Source organism: Haemaphysalis longicornis, unplaced genomic scaffold (genome assembly GCF_048455015.1).
Source record: "Haemaphysalis longicornis isolate Haplotype H1 unplaced genomic scaffold, Haemaphysalis longicornis Haplotype H1 scaffold_12, whole genome shotgun sequence".
Classification (NCBI taxonomy): Eukaryota; Metazoa; Arthropoda; class Arachnida; order Ixodida; family Ixodidae; genus Haemaphysalis; species Haemaphysalis longicornis.
The window spans coordinates 18,479,144-18,500,516 of NW_027526225.1; positions in this window are offsets into that span (position 1 = coordinate 18,479,144).

Consider the following 21,373-nt stretch of genomic DNA (forward strand, 5'->3'; position numbering starts at 1 on the left):
TTGCAACAGCCTCAAGAATAGTGTTTAAAGTGACACGGTGACATGCTAAGGACTTCCGGACGAATATGGCCACACTGCCAGAAGAGTGTGTGCAGCCATCCCTGTCCTTTCTGTATACCAGGTAACTATTCAAGAAATTGGTGTGTTTGGAATTCACATGTGTTTCCTGAACACACATTACACTCGGCTGATTAGCATGCAGTATTTCGTATACATCGTCAAGATTTTTAAGAAGGCCACTACAGTTCCAATGAATTATGTTTTCTCTTCCCATTATTTAGTGCGAGAGCTACTGGAGTGTGTACGTTTATGTTTATGTGTCATCTTTCGGGGCTGTGACTCTCGCCTTTTTGGCTTGTGGGGAGGCTGTGGCGTCGGGACGCCTTCCTTGCGGTGTACCGCAGACAAGAATGGTCCGACGTCCAGTTCTTCCTGGGATGTCCTCGGAGCGTCTGAGGGATCAGACTGCTTGGACAGTGGACCCTTTGGGGCGCGCTTTTCCTCGCCCGCAACTGCCGAGCTTTTCAAAAACGCCTCGGGTGGCGCAGGCGGTGCGGTGGGGGTGTGAGCTGCCGCTGGCTCCCCCATCTCCATTTCCGTGCCTTCGCATGTGGTTTGGGACGGTGGAGCGGAGGTGGAGGATGCAGCATCACTCTCACCAGACATGGTTGTCTCCACAACCGCTGCTGGCTCAGCGAGTGGTGCACAGGCGGGTTGGGCCGCCAAAGGTAACCCAAGAGGGGGGGGGCCTAAACGGGGCCAAGTCCGACTCGTGGTACTGTGTCCCCGCCGATACCAGGTGCCGCTCCGCCCCCCCGCGAGCAGCGTCGGCGTACCACCCCAGGGAAAAAGAGGCGAACCTCTTTCGCGCCTCTGGAAAGGTGATAATTTTGATTACCTTGAGATTGATTCTTTTCTTTTGTATTTGGAACTTTTCGGATTTCCTGGAGTAGGCCGCATGTGGGCCCCTGCAGTTTGCACAAGTGAGGATGTCAGAATTACAGTTGTCGGTGGGGTGGTCCTGCTCGGCGCATTTCGAACACGTTGTTTTGCCGCGGCAAGAGGTTGTACTGTGCCCGAACCACTGTTACTTGATGCAGCGGCGCGGGTTCGGAATGTCAGGAAGAATGGAGCACCGAATGAAGCCTGCGTTGATATGGTCAGAAAGTGAGGACCGGTTAAAGGTCAGGATAATTTGTTTCGTGGGGATTATGTTATCATCTCTGCACATCGTGATGCGGCGCACAGCTGCGACACCCTGATCCTTTAAACCTTCAAGCAGGACGGCATCTGTTTGCGTAAGGAGATCTGCCTCAGAAATCACACCCTGGGAGCTGCTGAAGCTCCGGTGCGGTGTGACCCTGATGTCCAGATCATTCATGCGGGTTTGTGCAAGAAGAGTGTGGGCTTGATGGTCGGCATGAAGTTCTACAAGGATTTCTCCCATCCTAAGCTTTTAAGCTTGATACTTTCCACCTATTGTGTTTTGCAGGAATTTCGAAACCAGGAAAACAGACAGGGAAGCGACAGGTCTTGCTGAGTCAGCTGACTCTATCACAAGTAAACGAGCATAGTTATTCACGGTTATTGCAAAGACAGTTGTTGGAAGAGGTGGGAATGAAACTTCGGTGCGGCCCCTTATCAGGGACCGATCACGTTTGGGGGGGGGGGGGGGGGGTTTGAAAATGCCATATAGCATAGTATAAAAGCAGGGAGACGGGGGTAGTTTCTTTTTGCATCGTACCCTGGTAGTCAAAGAGGTCCCGGAGCTCCCTGCCTGGTAGACAGGCACGAGCCCATCGGCCGGAGCTTGACCAAGGCTCCGACGGCCACCGTTTACGGCTTCTCCCCTTCACCTTTAAACACCTCGCCACGGTTGGACACGGCTTATGTATGCGAGCTCGGGGTCCGCGGTGTCGCTGCTCACCGTCATGATGAATACTCAAGGTTCCCCGTGCGGGGCATCCACAGCAATTCCTGATAATATTTCAGAGCTGAGTTCATTCTCCTGCTGCCCATTTCCTCTCTTCGTTTCCGCCTGTCAGAATTGCAGGAGACATTTTAGGGACAATTGCAGTAATGCTATCCTGAATTCTTGGATAACTTAGCGATCGTGCTGCTCTATCGATGAGAAATGCTCCGCGGTCTTTTTAGTAGGTGCTGTGCTGTTGGAAAGACTCCTTCCAGCCATGGTTGCCGGATGACATGCCAAAAGCTTTTGAACGTTTTTCACTGAAAATATGGTTCACGCATTCAAATAAATTTCTTGATACACACGTTCCAAAAGCTCTAACAATCCCAGGTGTTACATTAAAAGTTGGGCAGTACGATGTTTATATCAGAAAGAACAGGTAATTGGTCGTGAAGATATAAGAGATGTTCCACAACGAACCTGACGCGCTGCTTCGAGCTTCCTCTATAAGTCCTACCGCCAGGCTGAACGACACAACTGTTTCATGACTCTGCCAAGACTACCAGTGCAAAAGAGTGTTAGGAAGCCGCGGTCTCATTGTCGTGGGAAGTTGAACGCAGGATTGATGTACCAAGACCACGTCACCATTGCTCCGGAGGGTCCTCGTGCGTCACACGTGGAGAGGGCGCACGTAGTTGTTTGGAGGTTCGTTACTCTGGGTAATAAACCTTCTTCTGTCCTGATAGCCAAAGCGATTTCGCCGGATATGATGCCTGCTCAAACGTCAGTGCCTGCCCAGTCTGTGAAGGACCATGCCCGGCGAAGATGGGAGCAGTGCAAGAAGTGCATAAAACAAAAAGAAACGTCTTTTGTTTATATTTTCGCTTGAGCATACTTCAGCACGAAGCAACAAAAGCAGATATAACTTTTTTTTATTTTTTCCCCAGAACATTTTAAAATATTTGTGATGTGAGTGTTTTGCCTGATTGTTTGTGTTCGTGTAGCGTGTGTTTCTCTTGTAATAATGCGAGCGCTCAAGCGAATTTTTTCTGTTACTTAAACCTACAACCGCATACCAAGCCGGGTGGCTGGTCTGGCTGACCTCGCCTCTTCGTTAAAGAGCTCCCACCTCTTCTTCCCTGCTATGAAGGTGTATGGAGCTTTGAAAGACTACAGGTTCACGCTAGGGAAAAAACATGATATTGTCGTTTCCCTCCCCAAACGTTGGCATCTCACGTTCTGTGTAACACACCGACCCAAACCGCTGGACCACAGAGCACAGCAGTCAGGTCCCATCAGGCCAAGCGACGTGGACGTGGAAATATCTCCTCCTCCACGTGACCACCCGCCAGCAGAACGGGTTTGTCAAAGGTGAGCGCGTGAAACCTGCCTCCGTATGCACGCCCCTTATCCCGAAATCCACAAATAAAAGTGGCTGGGGGCAGGCGATAGACGCCGTGCTTACCCAGTCGGAAGAGAGTCAGTGACGGAGGGGTATTGTTACGACTCAGCCCACCGCTGGGCTTTGTTTCAACACTCCTCGGCTGTGCGACGAAGCCTCCACTACGTGCGCCTTTCAAGCAGGCCCTCCCTGTCAGTGACTCACACCTGCCGCCTACAATTCAAGAAAGCTGTGACAAGCCTGGATCTCTGGCGCCTATCTATCGGCGCGATCAAACTTCTGTGGCGTGCCGACGCAACAAACCGAGACTTGCCCCATGGACACGGAGGCCCCGCGTCCGCTACGGAGACCGCCTCTCTCCCCTCTCTCGGACTCAGCTTGCGCCGCTACTACCGACTGCTCACGAACTCTGGAAAGAGTGGTGTGTGCGTGTGTGCCGTTCGTATCGTGTGCACAATCTAGAGGGAACGGTAGTTTTGACCGTTAGCGCTTTGGGTATAAATAAGACCCCTCCAAGTGCTGTAGTACATTCCTGTTTGAGCAGTGAATCAATGTTGTCACTCTGCTGGAGTCCTGTACTGTAACATCACCCGTCGGGGCATTGTCTTCGGCTCACATCTCGCTATGAAGTAAGCACGTTACGTTTTGCCTATGGCTTCTGGACTTCACGGCTTCAACATTGGCCGGCCACTCGCTTCAAACCACGCTACCACACGTATGTAGGAGGCGACTGAGCTCGGCTCGGGTCGGCCTTCCCGGGTGCAACTGTATACAGTAGGGCTGTAACCCGTTATACCCGTTTACCTGTTATACCTCGGTGGAACGGGAAGGGCTTCAGTTCATGAGCCCGTTTAATAAAGTAGGGCTGTAACCGTGCTCCATTCGTATATGAGGATGCCTAGCTGCGTAACTCACAATTTGGAAACGCCAGCATACAAAGGCCCTCCCTACACAGATCTCCTTGTAGTCGAATTCATTGCTGAACAAAAATGAGTCGCGACGAAAACACCTTCTCAAAAACAAGAAAATTCAAAGTCATAGTTACTTTCGCGGTTTACCCCGCTGGTTACACGCACTTTACGAGGACCCCCCGGAGTCGTCCAGGCTTGCGCGTGGCGCTCGCAAAACTGCCAAGAAAACAGTTCACGTGCCTCCGCTCCTCAAGGGAGGAGCACAAGACAGCTCGTGCTGCAGATGTGCCGTTCGCAAAGCCGTTTGCCGCCTGTTCTAGCGCGTGCGGACGCATTCTACTTAGGGGAAAATGTGATATCCTGCGGACATAACGATCTGGGCCCGCCAGCCATACACGAGGAAGAGTACCGTATGGATGGATAAGACGATGACTATTGCTACCAGAGTGAAACGCGACGAGGAATCACGCACATAAACAGTTACAAACCAAATTCAGGCCGTGGTGGTGCGTCCTTCAGTGCTTACATAGCAAGACATCATCCAACTCCGCAAAGGTTCAAGCCTTGTCCACTTAGTGCAAGCTTCGCCATTTGTTTTTATTTTCACGAATTTTTTATGCACCTAACACAAGTCCCGATATTTCGTTTCACACCATCGCGAGTGAGACAAACCCGGGTGATTGGGAATTTACAGCTTCGCTGTGGAACAATAGAAAACAACGGGATGCTGGAAATTCCCGACTACTAAGGTGGCGCACCGCCGTTCGACCGCTACAGGACTGTGTAGAGGCTTGTGCATTTCATCTCGACATTTCTCTCTTTATACCCATCTACGTCTTGCCGAAAGCTCATTTAACTGTGGCAGAGTACTCTTACCACCGGTGCGCGGTACGTCGTTACGTCTCACAGCAAAGGAGTTTCTTAAAGTTCAAGAAGAGAGCAATTGTCACTCCAGTCTTCAGGGTGATAACGCGATTGTAGACGGTGCCAGGCGAGACGGAGACCTCTGCCAGTCCGTTTCAAGCCTTCAAAGGTAGCTTTCATGTCAAAAGTAGCTGAAATATACTTGCTTTAAAAGTAGTTGCATCGAATATGACGCTTGAAACTTGCGATGTCACGCCGGGATAGGATATTAGTTGCATCTCAAATGCATCCCTATTACTTGCAATGATAATTAGACTTCCAAAGCTTGCAAAGCATATCAACGGGTCTCTAAGTGTTCTTGTATCTAGAGTTGCGGTCAAAAGTAAGCGGAACGGGGGTACATGAATTTATACAGAATATTTCGACTTGTGGCGAACGACAAGGCTCTACGTAAAGCTTTATGCGAGCAGTCCTGGCCCGAAAACCAATCACATACCAGAAGTCTTACTATGAGTAGCCCAGGGAACAAGTGCTCTTCAGGTTACTAACCTATGCCCGGTTGTGAAATAAAGCGAGTGAAACTGCCTTGAAATATAGCAGCAGTGTATTGAAAAATATTTCGCAGTTTTCTCAAAACTGAGGAGAAGTTTGCGCCTGGAGCGTCTTGTCTTTTTAAGAGCAATATATTGTCACATAGCCAACGACGACGCACGGGCTCTCGAGGAATACAGTTTATTAGAGTCAACTTGTGAATTACGGCGTCAAATATGCCACCAAGCAGACTCGGACAACATAAAGCTTCCCAGCCATAAGGGTTCTGTGATTTTGGTCCGTACATGTTCCATTTACATGCGATTGCGTTCAGGTGTCACGCGACATGCACTTTTCTACAAACGTTTATGTTTGGAATTTATATATATGTCAATTTCGTGAAGCGGGATCCCCACATGTAGCTGCCAGTTCCTGGCCAATCTTTTAAAGGGACACTCAAGTGATGTGTAAACATTGCGGCATTACTAGCGCAGTTAGTAGTTCGGAGAGCATAGGCCATGTTTCGACCACTCTGAGTGCGTTTACGTAAATTTATTTAGTAGAAAAGTGAATTCGAAAATGTGGTCCTCTTCTCTGCATTCTCGGCCATTTTCTGTGGCGTTTTCGTGTGACGTCAGGAGGGAATGACTTGGCTTGACTGTGCTACTGCACAGCTAGCCGACCTTCCGACAGAGTCAGTCGGCCCAGCCTTTAGTCCGCTGGCCGCCAACGGGTCGTCGGAATTCGCTCGCTCAGTTGAAACTAAGCCACGACACGTTTGTAAATGGAAGAGTGTGCCTTTCTTTAATTAGGTAGTTTGTACTCTGTATCAATTTCCAAGTCCAGGTCGCTCCACAAAAGCGCTGCACACGCGCACATGCGACGCTTCGCTGACTGGTACGCTAGTAGGAAAATCTAAGGCCACTTGAAGGCGGGAGAGGAGTCAGCGAAGTCAATATAGGTACTAAGGAAATAAAATCAACTGAAACTTTTACCGTAGAGCGTAAAACTAGGGAGCAGGAAGCACTTTTTTGTGCTGGGTGAACAAGCACAGCGGTCAGCAGCACTACCACACATCTGCGAACGCTTTTCCGTCTAAGAAATGCAATTTCTAGACGTGAGACATTCTGAAAATTTTGGGGAAGCTTACTGCACTGGCGTTATGCAACAAATAGTCACCTAAGCTGCTTGAAATGCTAAAATTAAACAAAAGTGTAAATTGGTTATACATTATACCTTATATTTCCAATGCCTCCAGGTATAATGTATAACCAATTTACACTTTTGTTTAATTTTAGCATTTCAAGCAGCTTAGGTGACTTAGGTGACCTTATATTTCCAATGCCACCAGTAAGGCGTCGCGCTGCTGAGCACGAGGTCGCGGGTTCGATTCCCGGCCGCGCGGCCGCTTTTCTGATGGAGGCGAAAAGCAAAAACGCCCGTGTGTACGAGACTTCGGCGCACGATAAAGATCCCCAGGTGGTCAAAATTAATCCGGAGCCCTCCACTACGGCGCGCCTCATCGCCTGCGTTGCGTCGGCACGTTAAACCCTACAATCAATCAATCAATCCAATGCCACCAGCGCTGACCCATAGCCGGGTTGTTTGGAGCGCTAGGTATGTTTTGCAAGTCGCAAGTTGGAACCCCCGAGGTGACATTCTTTTTTTTTGTACGTTGATATTTTTCGTATTCGGCCGATGTTGCTATACTGAGTTCATAATTTTTGGGCCGTAACGCTCACTGCTCTACGAACGAATTCGAAGAACGCGCGCAGACTGACGCTGAAGCGCTAGCGAGTTCTCGTTGGAGTGCTGTTGCCATAACCACCGACTGCTTTCGGGCACGAGGCACAGGCCAGAATCAGAAGACTCTTGGCCTAGCGCGAACACGCTTTTTGCGATACTGGCATGTGTAAGGCAAGCTCAAAATATGGGGGAAAGCGCATGGAATTTGGGCGTCTGGGGTGACGCGAAGGGCGTTCATCCACTACATAAGCCTCGGCCAGTGATTGCTACGATTTCAAGCCGCCGTGGCAGGCTTTTCTTAAGCATATCACAGCCGAAAACATGGCAGGAGCGCGGTATGGCGATTATTGAGATATCGAGAATGCAAATCCAACAGGAATGTTGGATGTGAAGCATGTTGTTTTACAAAACCGAAACCGAAATTTGTTTAATGCTAATCTTGGACATCGTCCAATCACGGTGCAGCTCCTCCCGATGTCCCAGCCTTTAGTTTGTGCGGCCGCCGAAGACCGCACATGGTAATTGTTCTTAATTCGGGCTTTATACAATATTTACCGACTTATGAACCGCATAAACGATGAAAAGTGTGTTAATTTGATCCAGTCTAAGCAGTGCAAGGAAAAACAGGAGCTTGACAGGAGCTTGACAGGAGCTTCAGCTTCCCATTAAATGCGTATCTGCGGGGAAGAACGGAACAAGAAACAACTTTTGTTCCACGCTGGCAACGAGTGGAGATGGAAACGTGCGTAGCGGCAATAAAGAACAGAAGCGCAGATAGAAGACGACGGCTGATCTGATGCCGCCAGACTTGCCATGCATTCTGCTGGAAACAGCGCAGAGGCTTTGGGACCAGGTAATGACGTCCCGTCATCTTATGAATACGGAACTTACAAGGTCGGGCTACCTGATCTGCCTCCTGGTAACACCGTTCTAAATTCAGTGTTCTTGCATGCTGGCCTTTCTGGCCGACTGTGCGGCAACCCGGATTTTCGTAATGCTTTATTGGTACTTCTAGACATCATGGACATCCTCGTTTATGGCCAATATCATGTGAGTAGCTTGTGGCTTGTCAATGTCGTGAGCGGTGCAGCAAAACAAATGCTATAAGAGCGAGGCAAGCTGGTGTCAAATGCATCAAATGCCTTATCATTGATCCTTACAGCACGAATATCAAAATGAAGTTTCTTTGGTTTCCCCGCACATGGAGCAAAGGTAAATTGTATACCCGTTGGAACCATATTGCAGGGTTCAGTCAATCATATGAGAAATGTGGCGTTGAGATGACATAAAGGCTTGGCAGATAACCGAAAGATATGAGTCGTTTACGCTGAAGGATGGAGTCTCTGTAAACTCGCCGCCGCACCTACCGGACGTATATAGTCAAAAGTCTCTCCCACTGATTCATGGGTGTCCGCCAGTCTTCCGCCGCTGTAAAAGGGTAGGCCACATAAGAAGGCAGTGCATGGCTCCAGGTTTCAACAAATAACACCGCAATGGCCGCATGTCAGCACCGTGTTTGGAAACCTATGCAGATAAGCTTCTTTCCGCCGTGAAGCGGAAGATGACACTGTGCACCTTACATCATAGATGGCAGTGAGGTCGTAGACTCTTCAAGGGAAGCTGTTGCGGAGCAGCGGCAAGAAGACACGGCCCCTGCGGTGTCCACGGAGGTTGCCTCATGTTTGGTGTCACCTTGGGACCAACGAGGTGGAGCTAATGTCGCGCTCGTGTCTGCAGCATGGGAAGAGTCACCACCTTACCGGGATTGAGCACCATCGACAGAGAACGATGAATTGGTACTTGACACAAGTACCAAAAAGCGACCTGCACCCCATGATAATGTGGATGCTCCGGGTGAAAAACCAGTGGTCATAGAGATGAAGCAGGGGAAGAAGTTTCTTGCCGGGAATGTTTCGGATCCTGTCACTGCTGCTTCGGCGGTGCCATCCCCGGAATAAGACGCCGGGTTCCACGTCAGTGTTCGGTACAGTCCTGCTGAGCTTACAGGCTCTTTTAATTGTGGACCCTTATTTATCACCAGGGTTAGCTTTGACTGCCTTCCGTCTGCGGAAAGTGCAACTACTGGTCGCCGTCCTGCTGCCCGGCCTCCAGATACTGATGGAACTATGGGTAGGCGAGGTATAGATGCTACAGTGCTAGAGGGTTTCATGGCGGACGCTCTTTCCTTACAGTTTGGAACGTTAAATGTACTTGGCTTACGTAACAAGAGGTGTGAAGGCCAGCTTCTTTAATAATGCGGGGTTCGAAGCTTCACGTATTGGCCATTCAGGAAACCAAAATTGAGTCGGATGAAGGACTGCAGAAGCTCTAGCTCTCTTTTTCAATCTGAGTATGAAGTGCGCGTTAGCAACGTGAGATGGTTATCTCCTGGGAGCGTTCTCTTTCTGAACAAGCGCCTCAAATGCGGTGTAAAATTTGTATCTAGTGATCGGGAGGGGCATCAAATAGTATCTTACCTAATGACTGCGCCGATCATTCACGGATATTTCTTGTCGTTTACTAATCTCAACCTCGTGAACGGGAAGAATATGTACTATCATTAGATACTCACCTGCCTAAAAAGCACCACGTAAGGGTCTTAGGGGACTTTGGCGGTGCGTGTCACCCGTGTTACAGGTCGTGTGAGCACCAGCAATTGGACTGTAGTGCAATACCATTACAAAACAATATTCATGACATTAAAAGAAATGTCACGAACAATGAGATTGAAGATGCTGTACGGCTGCGGAATCGTCTCCCCCATTTCAGTGGGGCTCTCACGATATGGTAGATCGTATTTATGTCTCGTTAGATATCCTGCCGTGTGTCCATAGTTATTCTGTACATGCGGTATTTTTCAGTGACCAATGCCTTGTATCTGCTTCACATGGTAGCCAGCATTGTCGGATTCGTCGCCTGCAACGGGCATTGCGGAAACCTAGTTACTGTTTCCTATCCCATCAATCCTCCATAAATCGTGGGCCAAAAATTACGAAAAATGCAAGAAGCTGCTATCACCTGCCTGTACTCGGACGGTAGGAAATATTTAAGAAAGTAGTGAAAGTCACCGCTATTATGGAGGCTACAGTATTGACGATTGAAAGGGAAAAAAAGAACATAAATCACTTCAACAAGTTTTTGCGAGAACTTTGGGAACATGAATGCTGATATTCTGGTCAGTATATAGATGTCATTTGGATGTCAAAGAGCAGCTTTACAGGCGTTTGACGTTGAGAAATACCGTAGAACACGAGTGCGGGCGAGCCACCTCCTCTTTCCTTAAGGGCCACCGTGTCGCATTCTCTAGGTGACGAGCGCCGTCATGCCCTGTCTAAACTAGTACTTAAAGTTGAGTACAAGGGAAATACTACTGATAACAATAATGTGGTAGTGATGACCTTGGCGGATTATTGGAGAGTTATATTCTAAGCTCCCAAAAAAGCGGTGAGTGTGGCGCCTATTAACAAATTCATTAGTTTGTTTCCCACATTATTTGAGTATTTGAGTATTTGATTTTTATTTCTTGGTAAAATTAAGGAAAGGCTGAGACTAAAGGCGGACGTCGCCTGACTGGGGCCTCAGACACCCGATTTACAGTCTTCATAATGAGACGTCTGTTCACAAATTTAAGCATAATAGCACAATCGTAATAGAGAAATAGCCAGGACGCAGTTATGCCAGGGCGAGTGTGAATCTATTGACCAGGAGACTGGCATACCAGCAATGGTTTCTAGCATTGAATCATTGGCGAAATGCAAAACCCCAGGTTCTGATGGTCTCACTGCATAGTTTTACCAGTCAATCTGTTCTTTGCTAGCTCCGTTTTTTCTTGGTGTTCACCGCGAGGCTTACACATTGGCTATCTTCCCCCTGCGCTGTACGAAGGCTACACTGCTCCAATTCCGAGAAGAATGATCCTGAAAAACTGCGTAAAGTAGAAGGATCTCGTCCAAATTCTTTATGTAACGTTGACTATAAGCTATTTGGGAAGAGTTTGGACAACAGACTTCGAAATATCATTGAGCTCATCGTTCGTGACCATCATACATGTGGTACCCGCAGGTGATCTGTTCAAACTAACCTTCACGTTGCAAGGTCTATACTTGAGTGTGTTTCGGTTACTCCAGCTCAAGTAGCCCTAGTATAGCTAGAATTGGCACAGGGTTTTGATCGTGTCAGTCACCAATTTCTGTTTCGTGCTCCACAGCATGTGAACGCAGCATCATGGCTTGCCAATGGTATTCGAATATTTTACGCCGATGTCTGTACAAGAGTGACAGTCAACAATCGGCTAACCCAACCGATTTACCTTCTTTCCTCTATTCTTCAAGGATTCCCTTTACCACCACTCGTGTTTTCCTTATACCTGGAGCCGTTATGTATGTGCATAATACAGGGCAGTAATGCTCGAGGGTTTACGCTATCGTCTTTTTATGTGAATATCATGGCATATGTCGATGACGTCGCTTTCTTTTGTACTGACGAGGCAAACGTGGAGAGGGCTTTTTTCATTACACAAGAATTTCGCAAGGTTTCAGGTGCTGCCCTGAACTTCAAGAAAAGCTGCGACTTTGCTTGGGAGAATGGAGAATGACACCCGATCGCTTTGAAGGAATCAGTTGGGATAGTGACCTGACGTATTTGAGAGCTCCCCTCTCGCAGTTTTGCAATACTGACTCGTGTTGCTCGGGACAGGCTGTGGAGGTGATGATGATGATGGTGGATGTTTATGGCGCGAGGCCAACTGGGGCAAAAAGCTCCAAAACAATAGTCATATATGAGGGGTGAAACCTTAAACACTAAGTAAAGCCAGCAAAAACAAAAGTAAAATCACAAAACGACAATGAGCATGGCTGGTGTATAGGGCCAGATTTCATTATGTGTGATAGGAAATGAGGTTGAAAAACTTGACGTCTGACAAATACTCAAACACACGTTTCACGGGAACAATGGCATCGTCACCTAGAAAAAACGATGGATGTAGTGGAATATGTTGTATGTAGAGTTCTCTGAAGTGTTTGTGTCATGTTGTGTGAAGTGCCTTGCATGTGATTAGTATGTGCACTACGGATAGGGCCTCTCCGCACCTGCTGCACTGGGGTCTAGAAGATCCAGTCAGCAGATACGAGTGCGTTGCATGGGTGTGCCCTATCCGCAGCCTACCCAATGCGACTTCTGTGGGTCTGTTGCGTGTGTCAGTGGTGTATGGTCCCAAGCGTGGTTTCATAACGTGTAACTTGTTATCTGTCTGTTCACTCCAGTATGTTTGCCATGTTCTATGCAAGTGTTGTCTTATGTGTAGCTTGAGGTCTGTATATGGTACGGTTGTTATGTCTACAGTGTTCCTGAGTGCAGCAGCAGCGGCCCTCTCGTCTGCCAACTCGCTCCCAGCGATCCCAGCGTGTCCTGGGACCCAGCAGAGGAGCAGGTGATGCTTCAGTGCATACACAGACATGATAGTGTTAACTACAAAATTAACTATGTGGTTTTTGGGGGGTGTATGCGATGACAGTGCACGAACAACACTCAAGGAATCTGTGTAGATGATAGACTTCGGAATTTGATTTTCAAGTATGTGTCGTACAATCAGTAATATTCCATATGCTTCTGCTGAAAAAATTGTTGTGTGGACGCTCATGGTTCTGGCTGCACTGAAATTCGGACCATGAGCAGCGCAGGAGACCATAGTGGAGGGTTTAGGCGCGTCACTGTAAAATTCTGCAAGTGGGTATTTAAACTGCAGAGACAGAAAGTGCTGCAGTATTGCAGCTCGCGGAACCCGATTTTTGTCCAGTTTCATAAAAGAAAGGTCGGAGGACACAGGACCAACTTTCCAAGGAAGTAAAATGTCTGAAAAGGGTGATCTGTACACATCTAAAACTGAAGCGCTCAGATCCGAGGCTCGCTCTCTCACTCTAAGTGAAAAGGGCAGAGGAACGGATGGGCGATTTACAAAAAGCACAGATGTGGATGTGTCGTTAAAGGCAGGATAAAAACGATGGTTATTCAGCGATGAAATTTTAAGTCCATGTACGTCCGTTGGGTCTCAAGGCTCCACTTATTACACTCGGCATACAGACTCTCGACAGGGCTAGTGCGAAAAGCACGCGACGCAAGCCGTAGCCACAAGTGTAGCGCTGGGTGAAGCATTCGCAACGCTCTTTTAGTCGCCGACCCCTATACCACACTGCCATAGTCTAAACGAGACCCAACCAAAGCAGTATAGAGCCGTAGTAGGAGTTCTTTGTCGGAACCATACGATTGATGGGAGAGAACCTTAAGTATAATTCATTGTTTTCAGACATTTATGTTTAAGTTCCTTGATGTGTGTAATGAATGTGTTTCTGGTCAAACACAACACCTAAGAACTTGTGCTCCTTGTTCACAGGAAGCGCCACGCCATTAAGAGCAATGTCTGGGTGCGGATGGACCCCGCGCTTCCGGGAGAACACAACGCAGGAGCTTTTTGCAGGATTCAATTTAAACCCCTTCTTGTCTGCACAGCCGGCAAGCTTCTTGACACCAAGCTGGACTTGACATTCGCACATTGACATATTACATGATTTAAAAGATATTTGCACGTCGTCTACATGCATTGCATAAGAGATTGTTGGTGGCAGTGCCTTTCCAAGACAGTTGACTGTTAATTGACTGTTAATAATTAATTGACTGCTAATAATTCGTTCTACATGCTCTGTGTTCTTTTTGGTTTTTGTTACTACCTGTATGTATTGGTAATTCAAAAACTGTATACATGAACTGTATTTTCATTGACAATTGTACTTTGAATGTTCCCCCCCTTATGTAATGCCCCGAGAGAGGCCTTTAAGGGTAAAATAAATGATGATGATGATGATGATGATGAGTTCATCTTTACTATGAAGAGAGTGCAACTCAACACGTCACCTTGCGGAACGCCATTTTCTTGGACGTGAACCTTTGAAAGTGCAGAACCAACTCTTACTCGGAACGTTCTCTCAGACAAATAACTAACAAAGGTGTTCAACATATTACCCGAAACATCGAATGACCGGAGGTCACTAAGGATCCCATAACGCCATTCGGTGTCCTAGGCCTCCTCGAGGTCGAAAATCACAGTTAAGCAGTACTGCTTATGCACGAAGGCATCCTTGATGTAAGATTCCACTGCAACTAATTGATCGTTCGTTGATCGCCCTGCCCGGAAGCATGCCTGGCAGCTCTCGAGAAAACCATTGTACTCAAGAAATTACACGAGCCTGCGGTTTATCGTCTTCTCGAAGCGCTTGCACAGGCAGCTCGTCAAGGCTATAGGATGGTAGCTTGAGGGGCACGACGGGTCCTTTCCCACCTTCAAGAAAGCCACTACTATGGCCTCCCTCCAAGAGCGAGTGATGTGCCTCGAAAGCCATGTGTTATTGTATATATGTAGAAGTGTTTCAAGGGTGTCGGAGTGTAGGTGTTGTATCATTGTATATGTAATGTTGGCTGGGCCTGGAGCTGAGGGTTTACACGTGCTCAGAGCAGCCCTCAGCTCATGTAGTGAAAACAGGGAGTTGTAAGAAATCTGATTTGTTTTTGTCGTGTAGGGACTTCTTTTTACTAGAGTCTTTATACTTCAGGAAAGTGTTCGTGTAGTGTGCTGAACTGGACACGTGTTGGAAGTGTTGTGCGAGTATGTCAGCCTGGTCTTCCAGTGTGTCCCCTGTTGTACTGACCAGGGGCAGGCTGTGTGTCTGTTTTCCTTTGAGTTTGCTTATACGTGTCCATACCTTGCGTGTGTCTGTGTATGAGTTTATAGATGTTATGAATGAGCGCACACTATCTCTTTTTGCCTCACGGCGCACACGTTTACCGAATGCCTTGGCCCGTTTGAACAAGAGGAGGTTTCCCGACGTGGGGTACCGACGGAGGATACCCCACGCCTTGTTCTGGGCCTCTCGCGCCCGCCTACAGTCCTCATTCCACCACGGCCTCCGCTGGTTGCGCGGGGCACCAGAGGCGTGGGGAATGAACTTTTCGGCGGTGTCGAGGATTTGCCCCGTGAGGAGTTGTGCGGCATCATCTACGTGTAGGTGTCTTATAGTTGTGTAGTGTAGTTTCGATGTCTCTGTAAATGAGTTCCAGTTAGCTCGTGCTTCATTGAACCTATTATGGGAAGATGAACTGCTTGGGCCTTTACCTATATATGTAAGTGAGGTGGGGAAGTGGTCACTGCCATATGGATCAGTTCCCACACCCCACTCGAGAAGAGGAAAGAGAACTGCGGACCCAATAGCCAAGTCAAGACATGAGTATGTGTTGTGTCCTATGTTATGATATGTAGGCTGATTATTGTTGAAACGGCGTGCTCCAGAGGATGTAAGAAACCTCTCTATCAGCGACCCCGAGTATCCGTACGAGAAGAGCCCCAAAACGAATTGTGAGCATTAAGGTCGCCTGTTAGAATGTATAGTTCGGGCAGCTGGTCGACCAGCGCCTCGAAGTGAGAGCTCAAAAGTGTAACATCAGGAGGAATGTATATGGACAATACCGTTATCAACCTATTAAATATTATTAAGCGTATTGCTGCAGCCTCAAGGATAGTGTTTAAAGTGACAGGGTGGCATGCAAAGGATTTCCGGACGATTATGGCCACACCGCCAGAAGAGTTCGTGCAGCCATCCCTGTCTTTCCTGTATACCAGGTAACCATTCAAGAAATTTCTGTGTTTACAATTCTAATGTGTTTCTTGAACACACATTACACTTCGCTGATTGGTATGCAGAATCTCATACACGTCGTCAAGATTATTCAGAAGGCCTCTGCAGTTCTATTGAACAATATTTTCTCTTACCATTATTTAGTGTGAGAGCTACTGGAGTGTGTATGTTTATGTGTCGTCTTTCGGTGCTGTGACTCTTGAATTGGGCTTTTTGGGCCTTTCTGTATGCTTGGACGTCGGAGGCCGATCCTTGCGCTGCGTTGCAGGCAAGAATGGCACGACTTCCATCTCGTCGTCCGATGTCCTGGGTGTGCCCGTCGAACTAGGCCCCCCGGACTTGGCCCCCCCTTTGGGGGCCCTTCATTTGACCCGCCACCGCCGTAGGTATGGGAGGCACCAGAAGTGACACGGGCAGTGCGGTGGCGGTTGGAGCCGGTGCGGGGCCCGTGGTATCCATGGCACCCTCCAACGCACTGGAGGATGGCGAGGCAGGGATGGGAGCGGCACCGGTCCCAACGGAAGAGGTCGCCACAACAACCGCTGCTGGCTCAGCGAGCGGTGCGCAGGCGGGTTGGGCCAAGGTTATTATATTAGCTTCAGTTGTAAAACTCGGCGGCGCTGCGCGGAACCGCCGCTTGTCCGTGTGCCTCGTGGCGCTGCAGTCGCATCGAGCTTCACCTCTCCCCTAGCCGGCCGTGTCGACGGGCGGAACTAGAGCAGCCAGCGTTCGCTCGCTCGCACGTGGTGGTCGGTCAACTGTAGCCTTCATGGCGTATGTTCGCTACATCAGCCAACGTGCTGTGTTCCTGACGTCCATGCCGACGTGCTGCGTTCCTTGCTGCACGAGCGGCTACCGGCATGATATCAACAAGTCGGAGCACCTCTTCTTGTGTGCCACCAGTGATGCGCCGCATCTCTCGGCGTGGAAGACTGGGCTTAGGTATTTTTGTGCCTGGCCCTCTAAAGCATCCTTCTGGAGCTCTAACGTGCATGCTGTCAGGCATCGAGTGCGTCATAGAGCGGCACGCTAAGTCAAAGAAGGTTTTTGGCGACTTATTCTGGACAATTCTAGTAGACGTGTGGGAAAATACGCTCAGTCGTGTTGCGTGGCCCTTGCACTTTCAGAAACTCAGTGCACGCGTTTATTAAATTTTACCTAGCAACACGCATGTACTCCTACTCCAGGTTTCTGGAACAGCATGGAGGTTCCAGTCTTCAGTAAAGGCAGCAAGGAAGCGGGCTAAGCTGCTGTACACTTCCACGCTGCGGGCACATTTCTTCCTTGTGAGAAATTATATTGTACATTGCTTACCTATGTTTTTTTCTTTAGTACTATAGCCATGTTCATTGTATATATATATATATATATATATATATATATATATATATATATATATATATATATATATTCGTGAAATTTTGGGATTGTAAGCTGTAGTTGTATTTGTAAGTTGTGCTTTGTTTCCTGTCTCTTCTCTTTCTGTTTATTTATTTTTTTCCTTTTTAGTCAGGGCTCCTACTCCGCTGCAGCCTGCCAACAAGAATTTTAGGGAGAGTACATGATGGAACCCTAGTCAGCTAAGCTCCGCCTAAAAAAACGGGACGGAGAAATTTTGTCATGACTTCTCAGGGGTAAATTAGCCACCATTTGATAGCGGCGGAAACAGGAGAACGACCGCACATCTTTCACACGAGCACGCGATACTAGCCTGTAAAGAATGAAGGATGAATTGACCAGAGTGTAAACACCTTCCTGGGCCCCTCTGGCACTTTTACAAACTTGATGCGCGCGTCATGAAATTTTATTTAGGAGTACGCGTGTATTTTACTGCTACATTACTGAAAGAGCGGCGGAGACCCAGTTTCGAAGTGAAGTATACGCGTGGAAACACACCAAGCCGCTGTGGATAGATACCGGTTTCGCGTGGTATCACATATTCTTTAATAGATTACGCCAGAAGACGTGGAAACACGCTTGCAACGGCCACGAGCACCGCGTCCGCGAGGATTTTAGTCGGCAGCCGGCTGCGGCGAAGCGTGTGCTGGGGAGCAAGGTGGATCGGCGCCGCCATCTGGCGGCGGGCAAAGGAGTGGTGACACCGGCAGCAGGGACACAGGCGGAGAGTTTGACAACTGAAGCTATTCTAGTAACGTTGGGTTGGGCTGCCAGAGGCAACCCAGGGGGGGCGGGGGCGGGACCAAGTCCGACTCCCGGTACTGGGTCCCTGCCGAAACCAGACGCCGCTCAGCCCCCCGGCGAGCTGCGTCGGCGTACCTCCCCTGAGGGAAAGAGGCGAACCTCTTCCGCGCCTCAGGGTAGGTGATGTTCTCTGGTGACCTTTACATTTATGATTTGTTTTTCCTGCTTAAACGTCTCGCAAGTGCGGGACCACGCTGCGTGGGGCCACTGGCAGTTGGCACAGGTGAAACTCTGGGTGTTGCAGTTTTCGGATGGGTGGTCATGTTGGTCGCATTTTACACAGGTAAGGCGGCCGCGGCAGGATTTTGTGCCATGCCGGAAGCGTTGGCACTTGAAGCAGCGCCGTGGGTTCGGGATGTATGGGCGGACAGAACAATGTACGTAACCGGCATTTATGGATTCTGGAAAGGTGGATCGATCGAAGGTCAAGATAATGTGTCTAGTTGCTACCTGTTTGTCATCGCGGCGTATTGCTATGCGCTTTACAGCCCTGACGCCCTGATCCCTTAAGCCTTCCAAAAGGTCGGCCTCGGTCTCGGACATGAGATCTGCCTCAGAGATCACACCTTGACAATTGTTGAGGCTGCGGTGGGGTGTGACCCTGATCTCCAGATCTGCCATGCGGGTTTGTTTCAGGAGGATTGTGGATTGCTGCTGAGTTTTTACTTCAACTAGCACTTCAGCAGTTCTGAGCTTTTTGGCGTCGTATGTTTTGCCCATGATACCGTCAAGGTATTTAGAAACAAGAAATACAGATTGAGAGGAAACCGGCTTCGATTTGTCTTCAGATTTAATGATCAAAAAACGACGGTAGTTATCTGGCTTTGGGAGGGAGATAGAAGGCAAAGAATGAAAAGACAATTCGGTGCGGCCCCTTTTAGGGTGTCGATCACGGTTGGGGGGTGTTTTTGAAAATACCATACGGCATAGTATAAAAGCAGGGAGACGGGGGTACTTTCTCCTTTGACCTTACCCTGGTAGTCAAAGAGGTCCCGGAGCTCCCTGCCTGGTAGACAGGTAGGGAGCCCATCGGCCGGAGCTTCACCAAGGCCCCGACGGCCACCGTTCACGGCTTCTAACCCTTCACCTTTCAACTTCTAGCCACGGTAGGTGACAGCTTAAGTATGGGGGGCTCGGGGTACGCGGTGTCGCCACTCACCGTCACCAAGATTACTCAAGGTGCCCCGTGCGGGGCTGGCTCTGGAGGTACAGCGGCGAGTGAATAACTGGCGTCGACGGCAGGTGTCCATCTTAACATCCGTGGGAACTGAATGGGATTGGCTGCACTCACACAGCACTTCCCATTTTCAGATCTGTGTAACTCCGGTTAACATGACATTTAAACCCATCCAACGTAATTCTTGAAATTTTACCTCGGTAATTTCAAAATTTTTTCTCGAAATATTTTCTGCGCCGCATGCTTCGCAGTGTATTTATTTTACTTTTAGCAGCAATTTTTGTTACAGTAACTTTAATTAGCCGCTCCAATCTCACCCGTTGCGTTGCAAATGGCTGTGTTTGTTGTGGTTTTGACGTGGTGAAGCGTCCCAATTCGCAATCCATCGCTTGTAGTAACAGCAGAACCGCTGTCCTGCCGCACGTCAATTAGAAAATGCGACCGTGGCGGTCGACACGAAACGTTTCTGCGTCAGCGCGCTCGGCTTCACCTGGAAGACGTTGTTGCTGGGCGCAGCCATCTTGCCTATCTTGCAACGGAACTGAGCGAAACGGGCGGAACGCAGAGCGGCGACCTGAGTTGGAGCCTTTCAATTCCTTTTAAAATTCCGTGTTCCCCCCTCCCCCCAAGAATAAAGAAAAATAAAGTGGGGAACAATACCCGCTCCAGCAAGGCTATGGCAGGTTTAGAGCCAATATAAAATAAATGAACGGGGCTAAAAGCGAAATTTTTTTTTTGATTGAAGAAAAGCCAATTTGAAGGATTAAAATAAAAACAACAACTACGTTCCACGTTCCTTATGCTCGGGCAGCAGGTACATAGAACGTGAGAAGAGTCGGCAATCAAGGATGTGATTGAAAGTAAACTAAGAAAACAGGTAGCAAAATGCCTGATTGCGAAGTGCAGTAGAAAAAATGTAGTTAGCATCGTGAAAAAAAAACCGGATAGGCAGCAGAGGGAAAAACAAACATAAAAAAAACAACAAATACATATGGTGTTTCACTTATAAAGTTGTACTTTCTACTTTCGAGGATTCAACTTCCGTTTCTGAAAGCTGTACTGCAAACACGTCTTCCACGTTTTCTCCCTGATATTGTTGTGTCGTAGGTGCCCGTGGAACCAGCCAAAGTTCGCGGGGTTCCTTAAAAGAAGAGGGTGACACGGTGCGCTTCCGACAGGCTCGGTTAGGCTTGATTACATGTTTAATGGCTCGCGCGAGTCTAGTTACGACTCCCTGGTTTCTTGACTTTATCCCATGCTTTTCTATCGTAGTCCGTACCTCCAGCGTCCATACCAAGACGTCCTCAATAGAGTGGGTAAAATGTATTTTCTGCCAGGCGTTAAAACATTTTTTTTCTTCTAAATTACACCCTGGTACGCTCCCTGTTAAAACGTGGATGAAAGACGTGGGTATGTTTACAGCTTCGTGGACAGATTGCCGCCTCTGTCTTCCACCGGGGACAATTGATCACTGTTTTTTTAAATTGCAGAGATGCCGTATTTTCCTGGAGGTTCTCCCTTGAAAACTCCGAAAAGACATAGATATCACGTCTTTGTGAATTCTATTTTTGCCATTAGGCTATCCTGGTGAGCCACCGTTGCCACCATTGATTTGTTCAGTCTGTGGCGATGTCGCTCATGTGATAGGCATTCTGAGCGATCAGGAACAACTAAGTCATATTTTCGAGCAACTGTTGCGTTTGTACATAGTGTTTGTAATTTGCTTGGCAAATCACCTGACTAGTTCCCTCTTTTGAGCGCTTGTGTTGTTGGTCTGAATTTTAATGAATTTGTGCTTTTCCTAACATTAGCCTCTCATTTTGTTCGCTTGAATATTTATTATCCTTGAACTGTCATGTTTGAGAGTATTCTCCAATGAAATAAAAAAAAAGAGCGCATTTGGCATAGTTGCAACAGCCGGGCTGCAACTGTGGAACACATCGGATC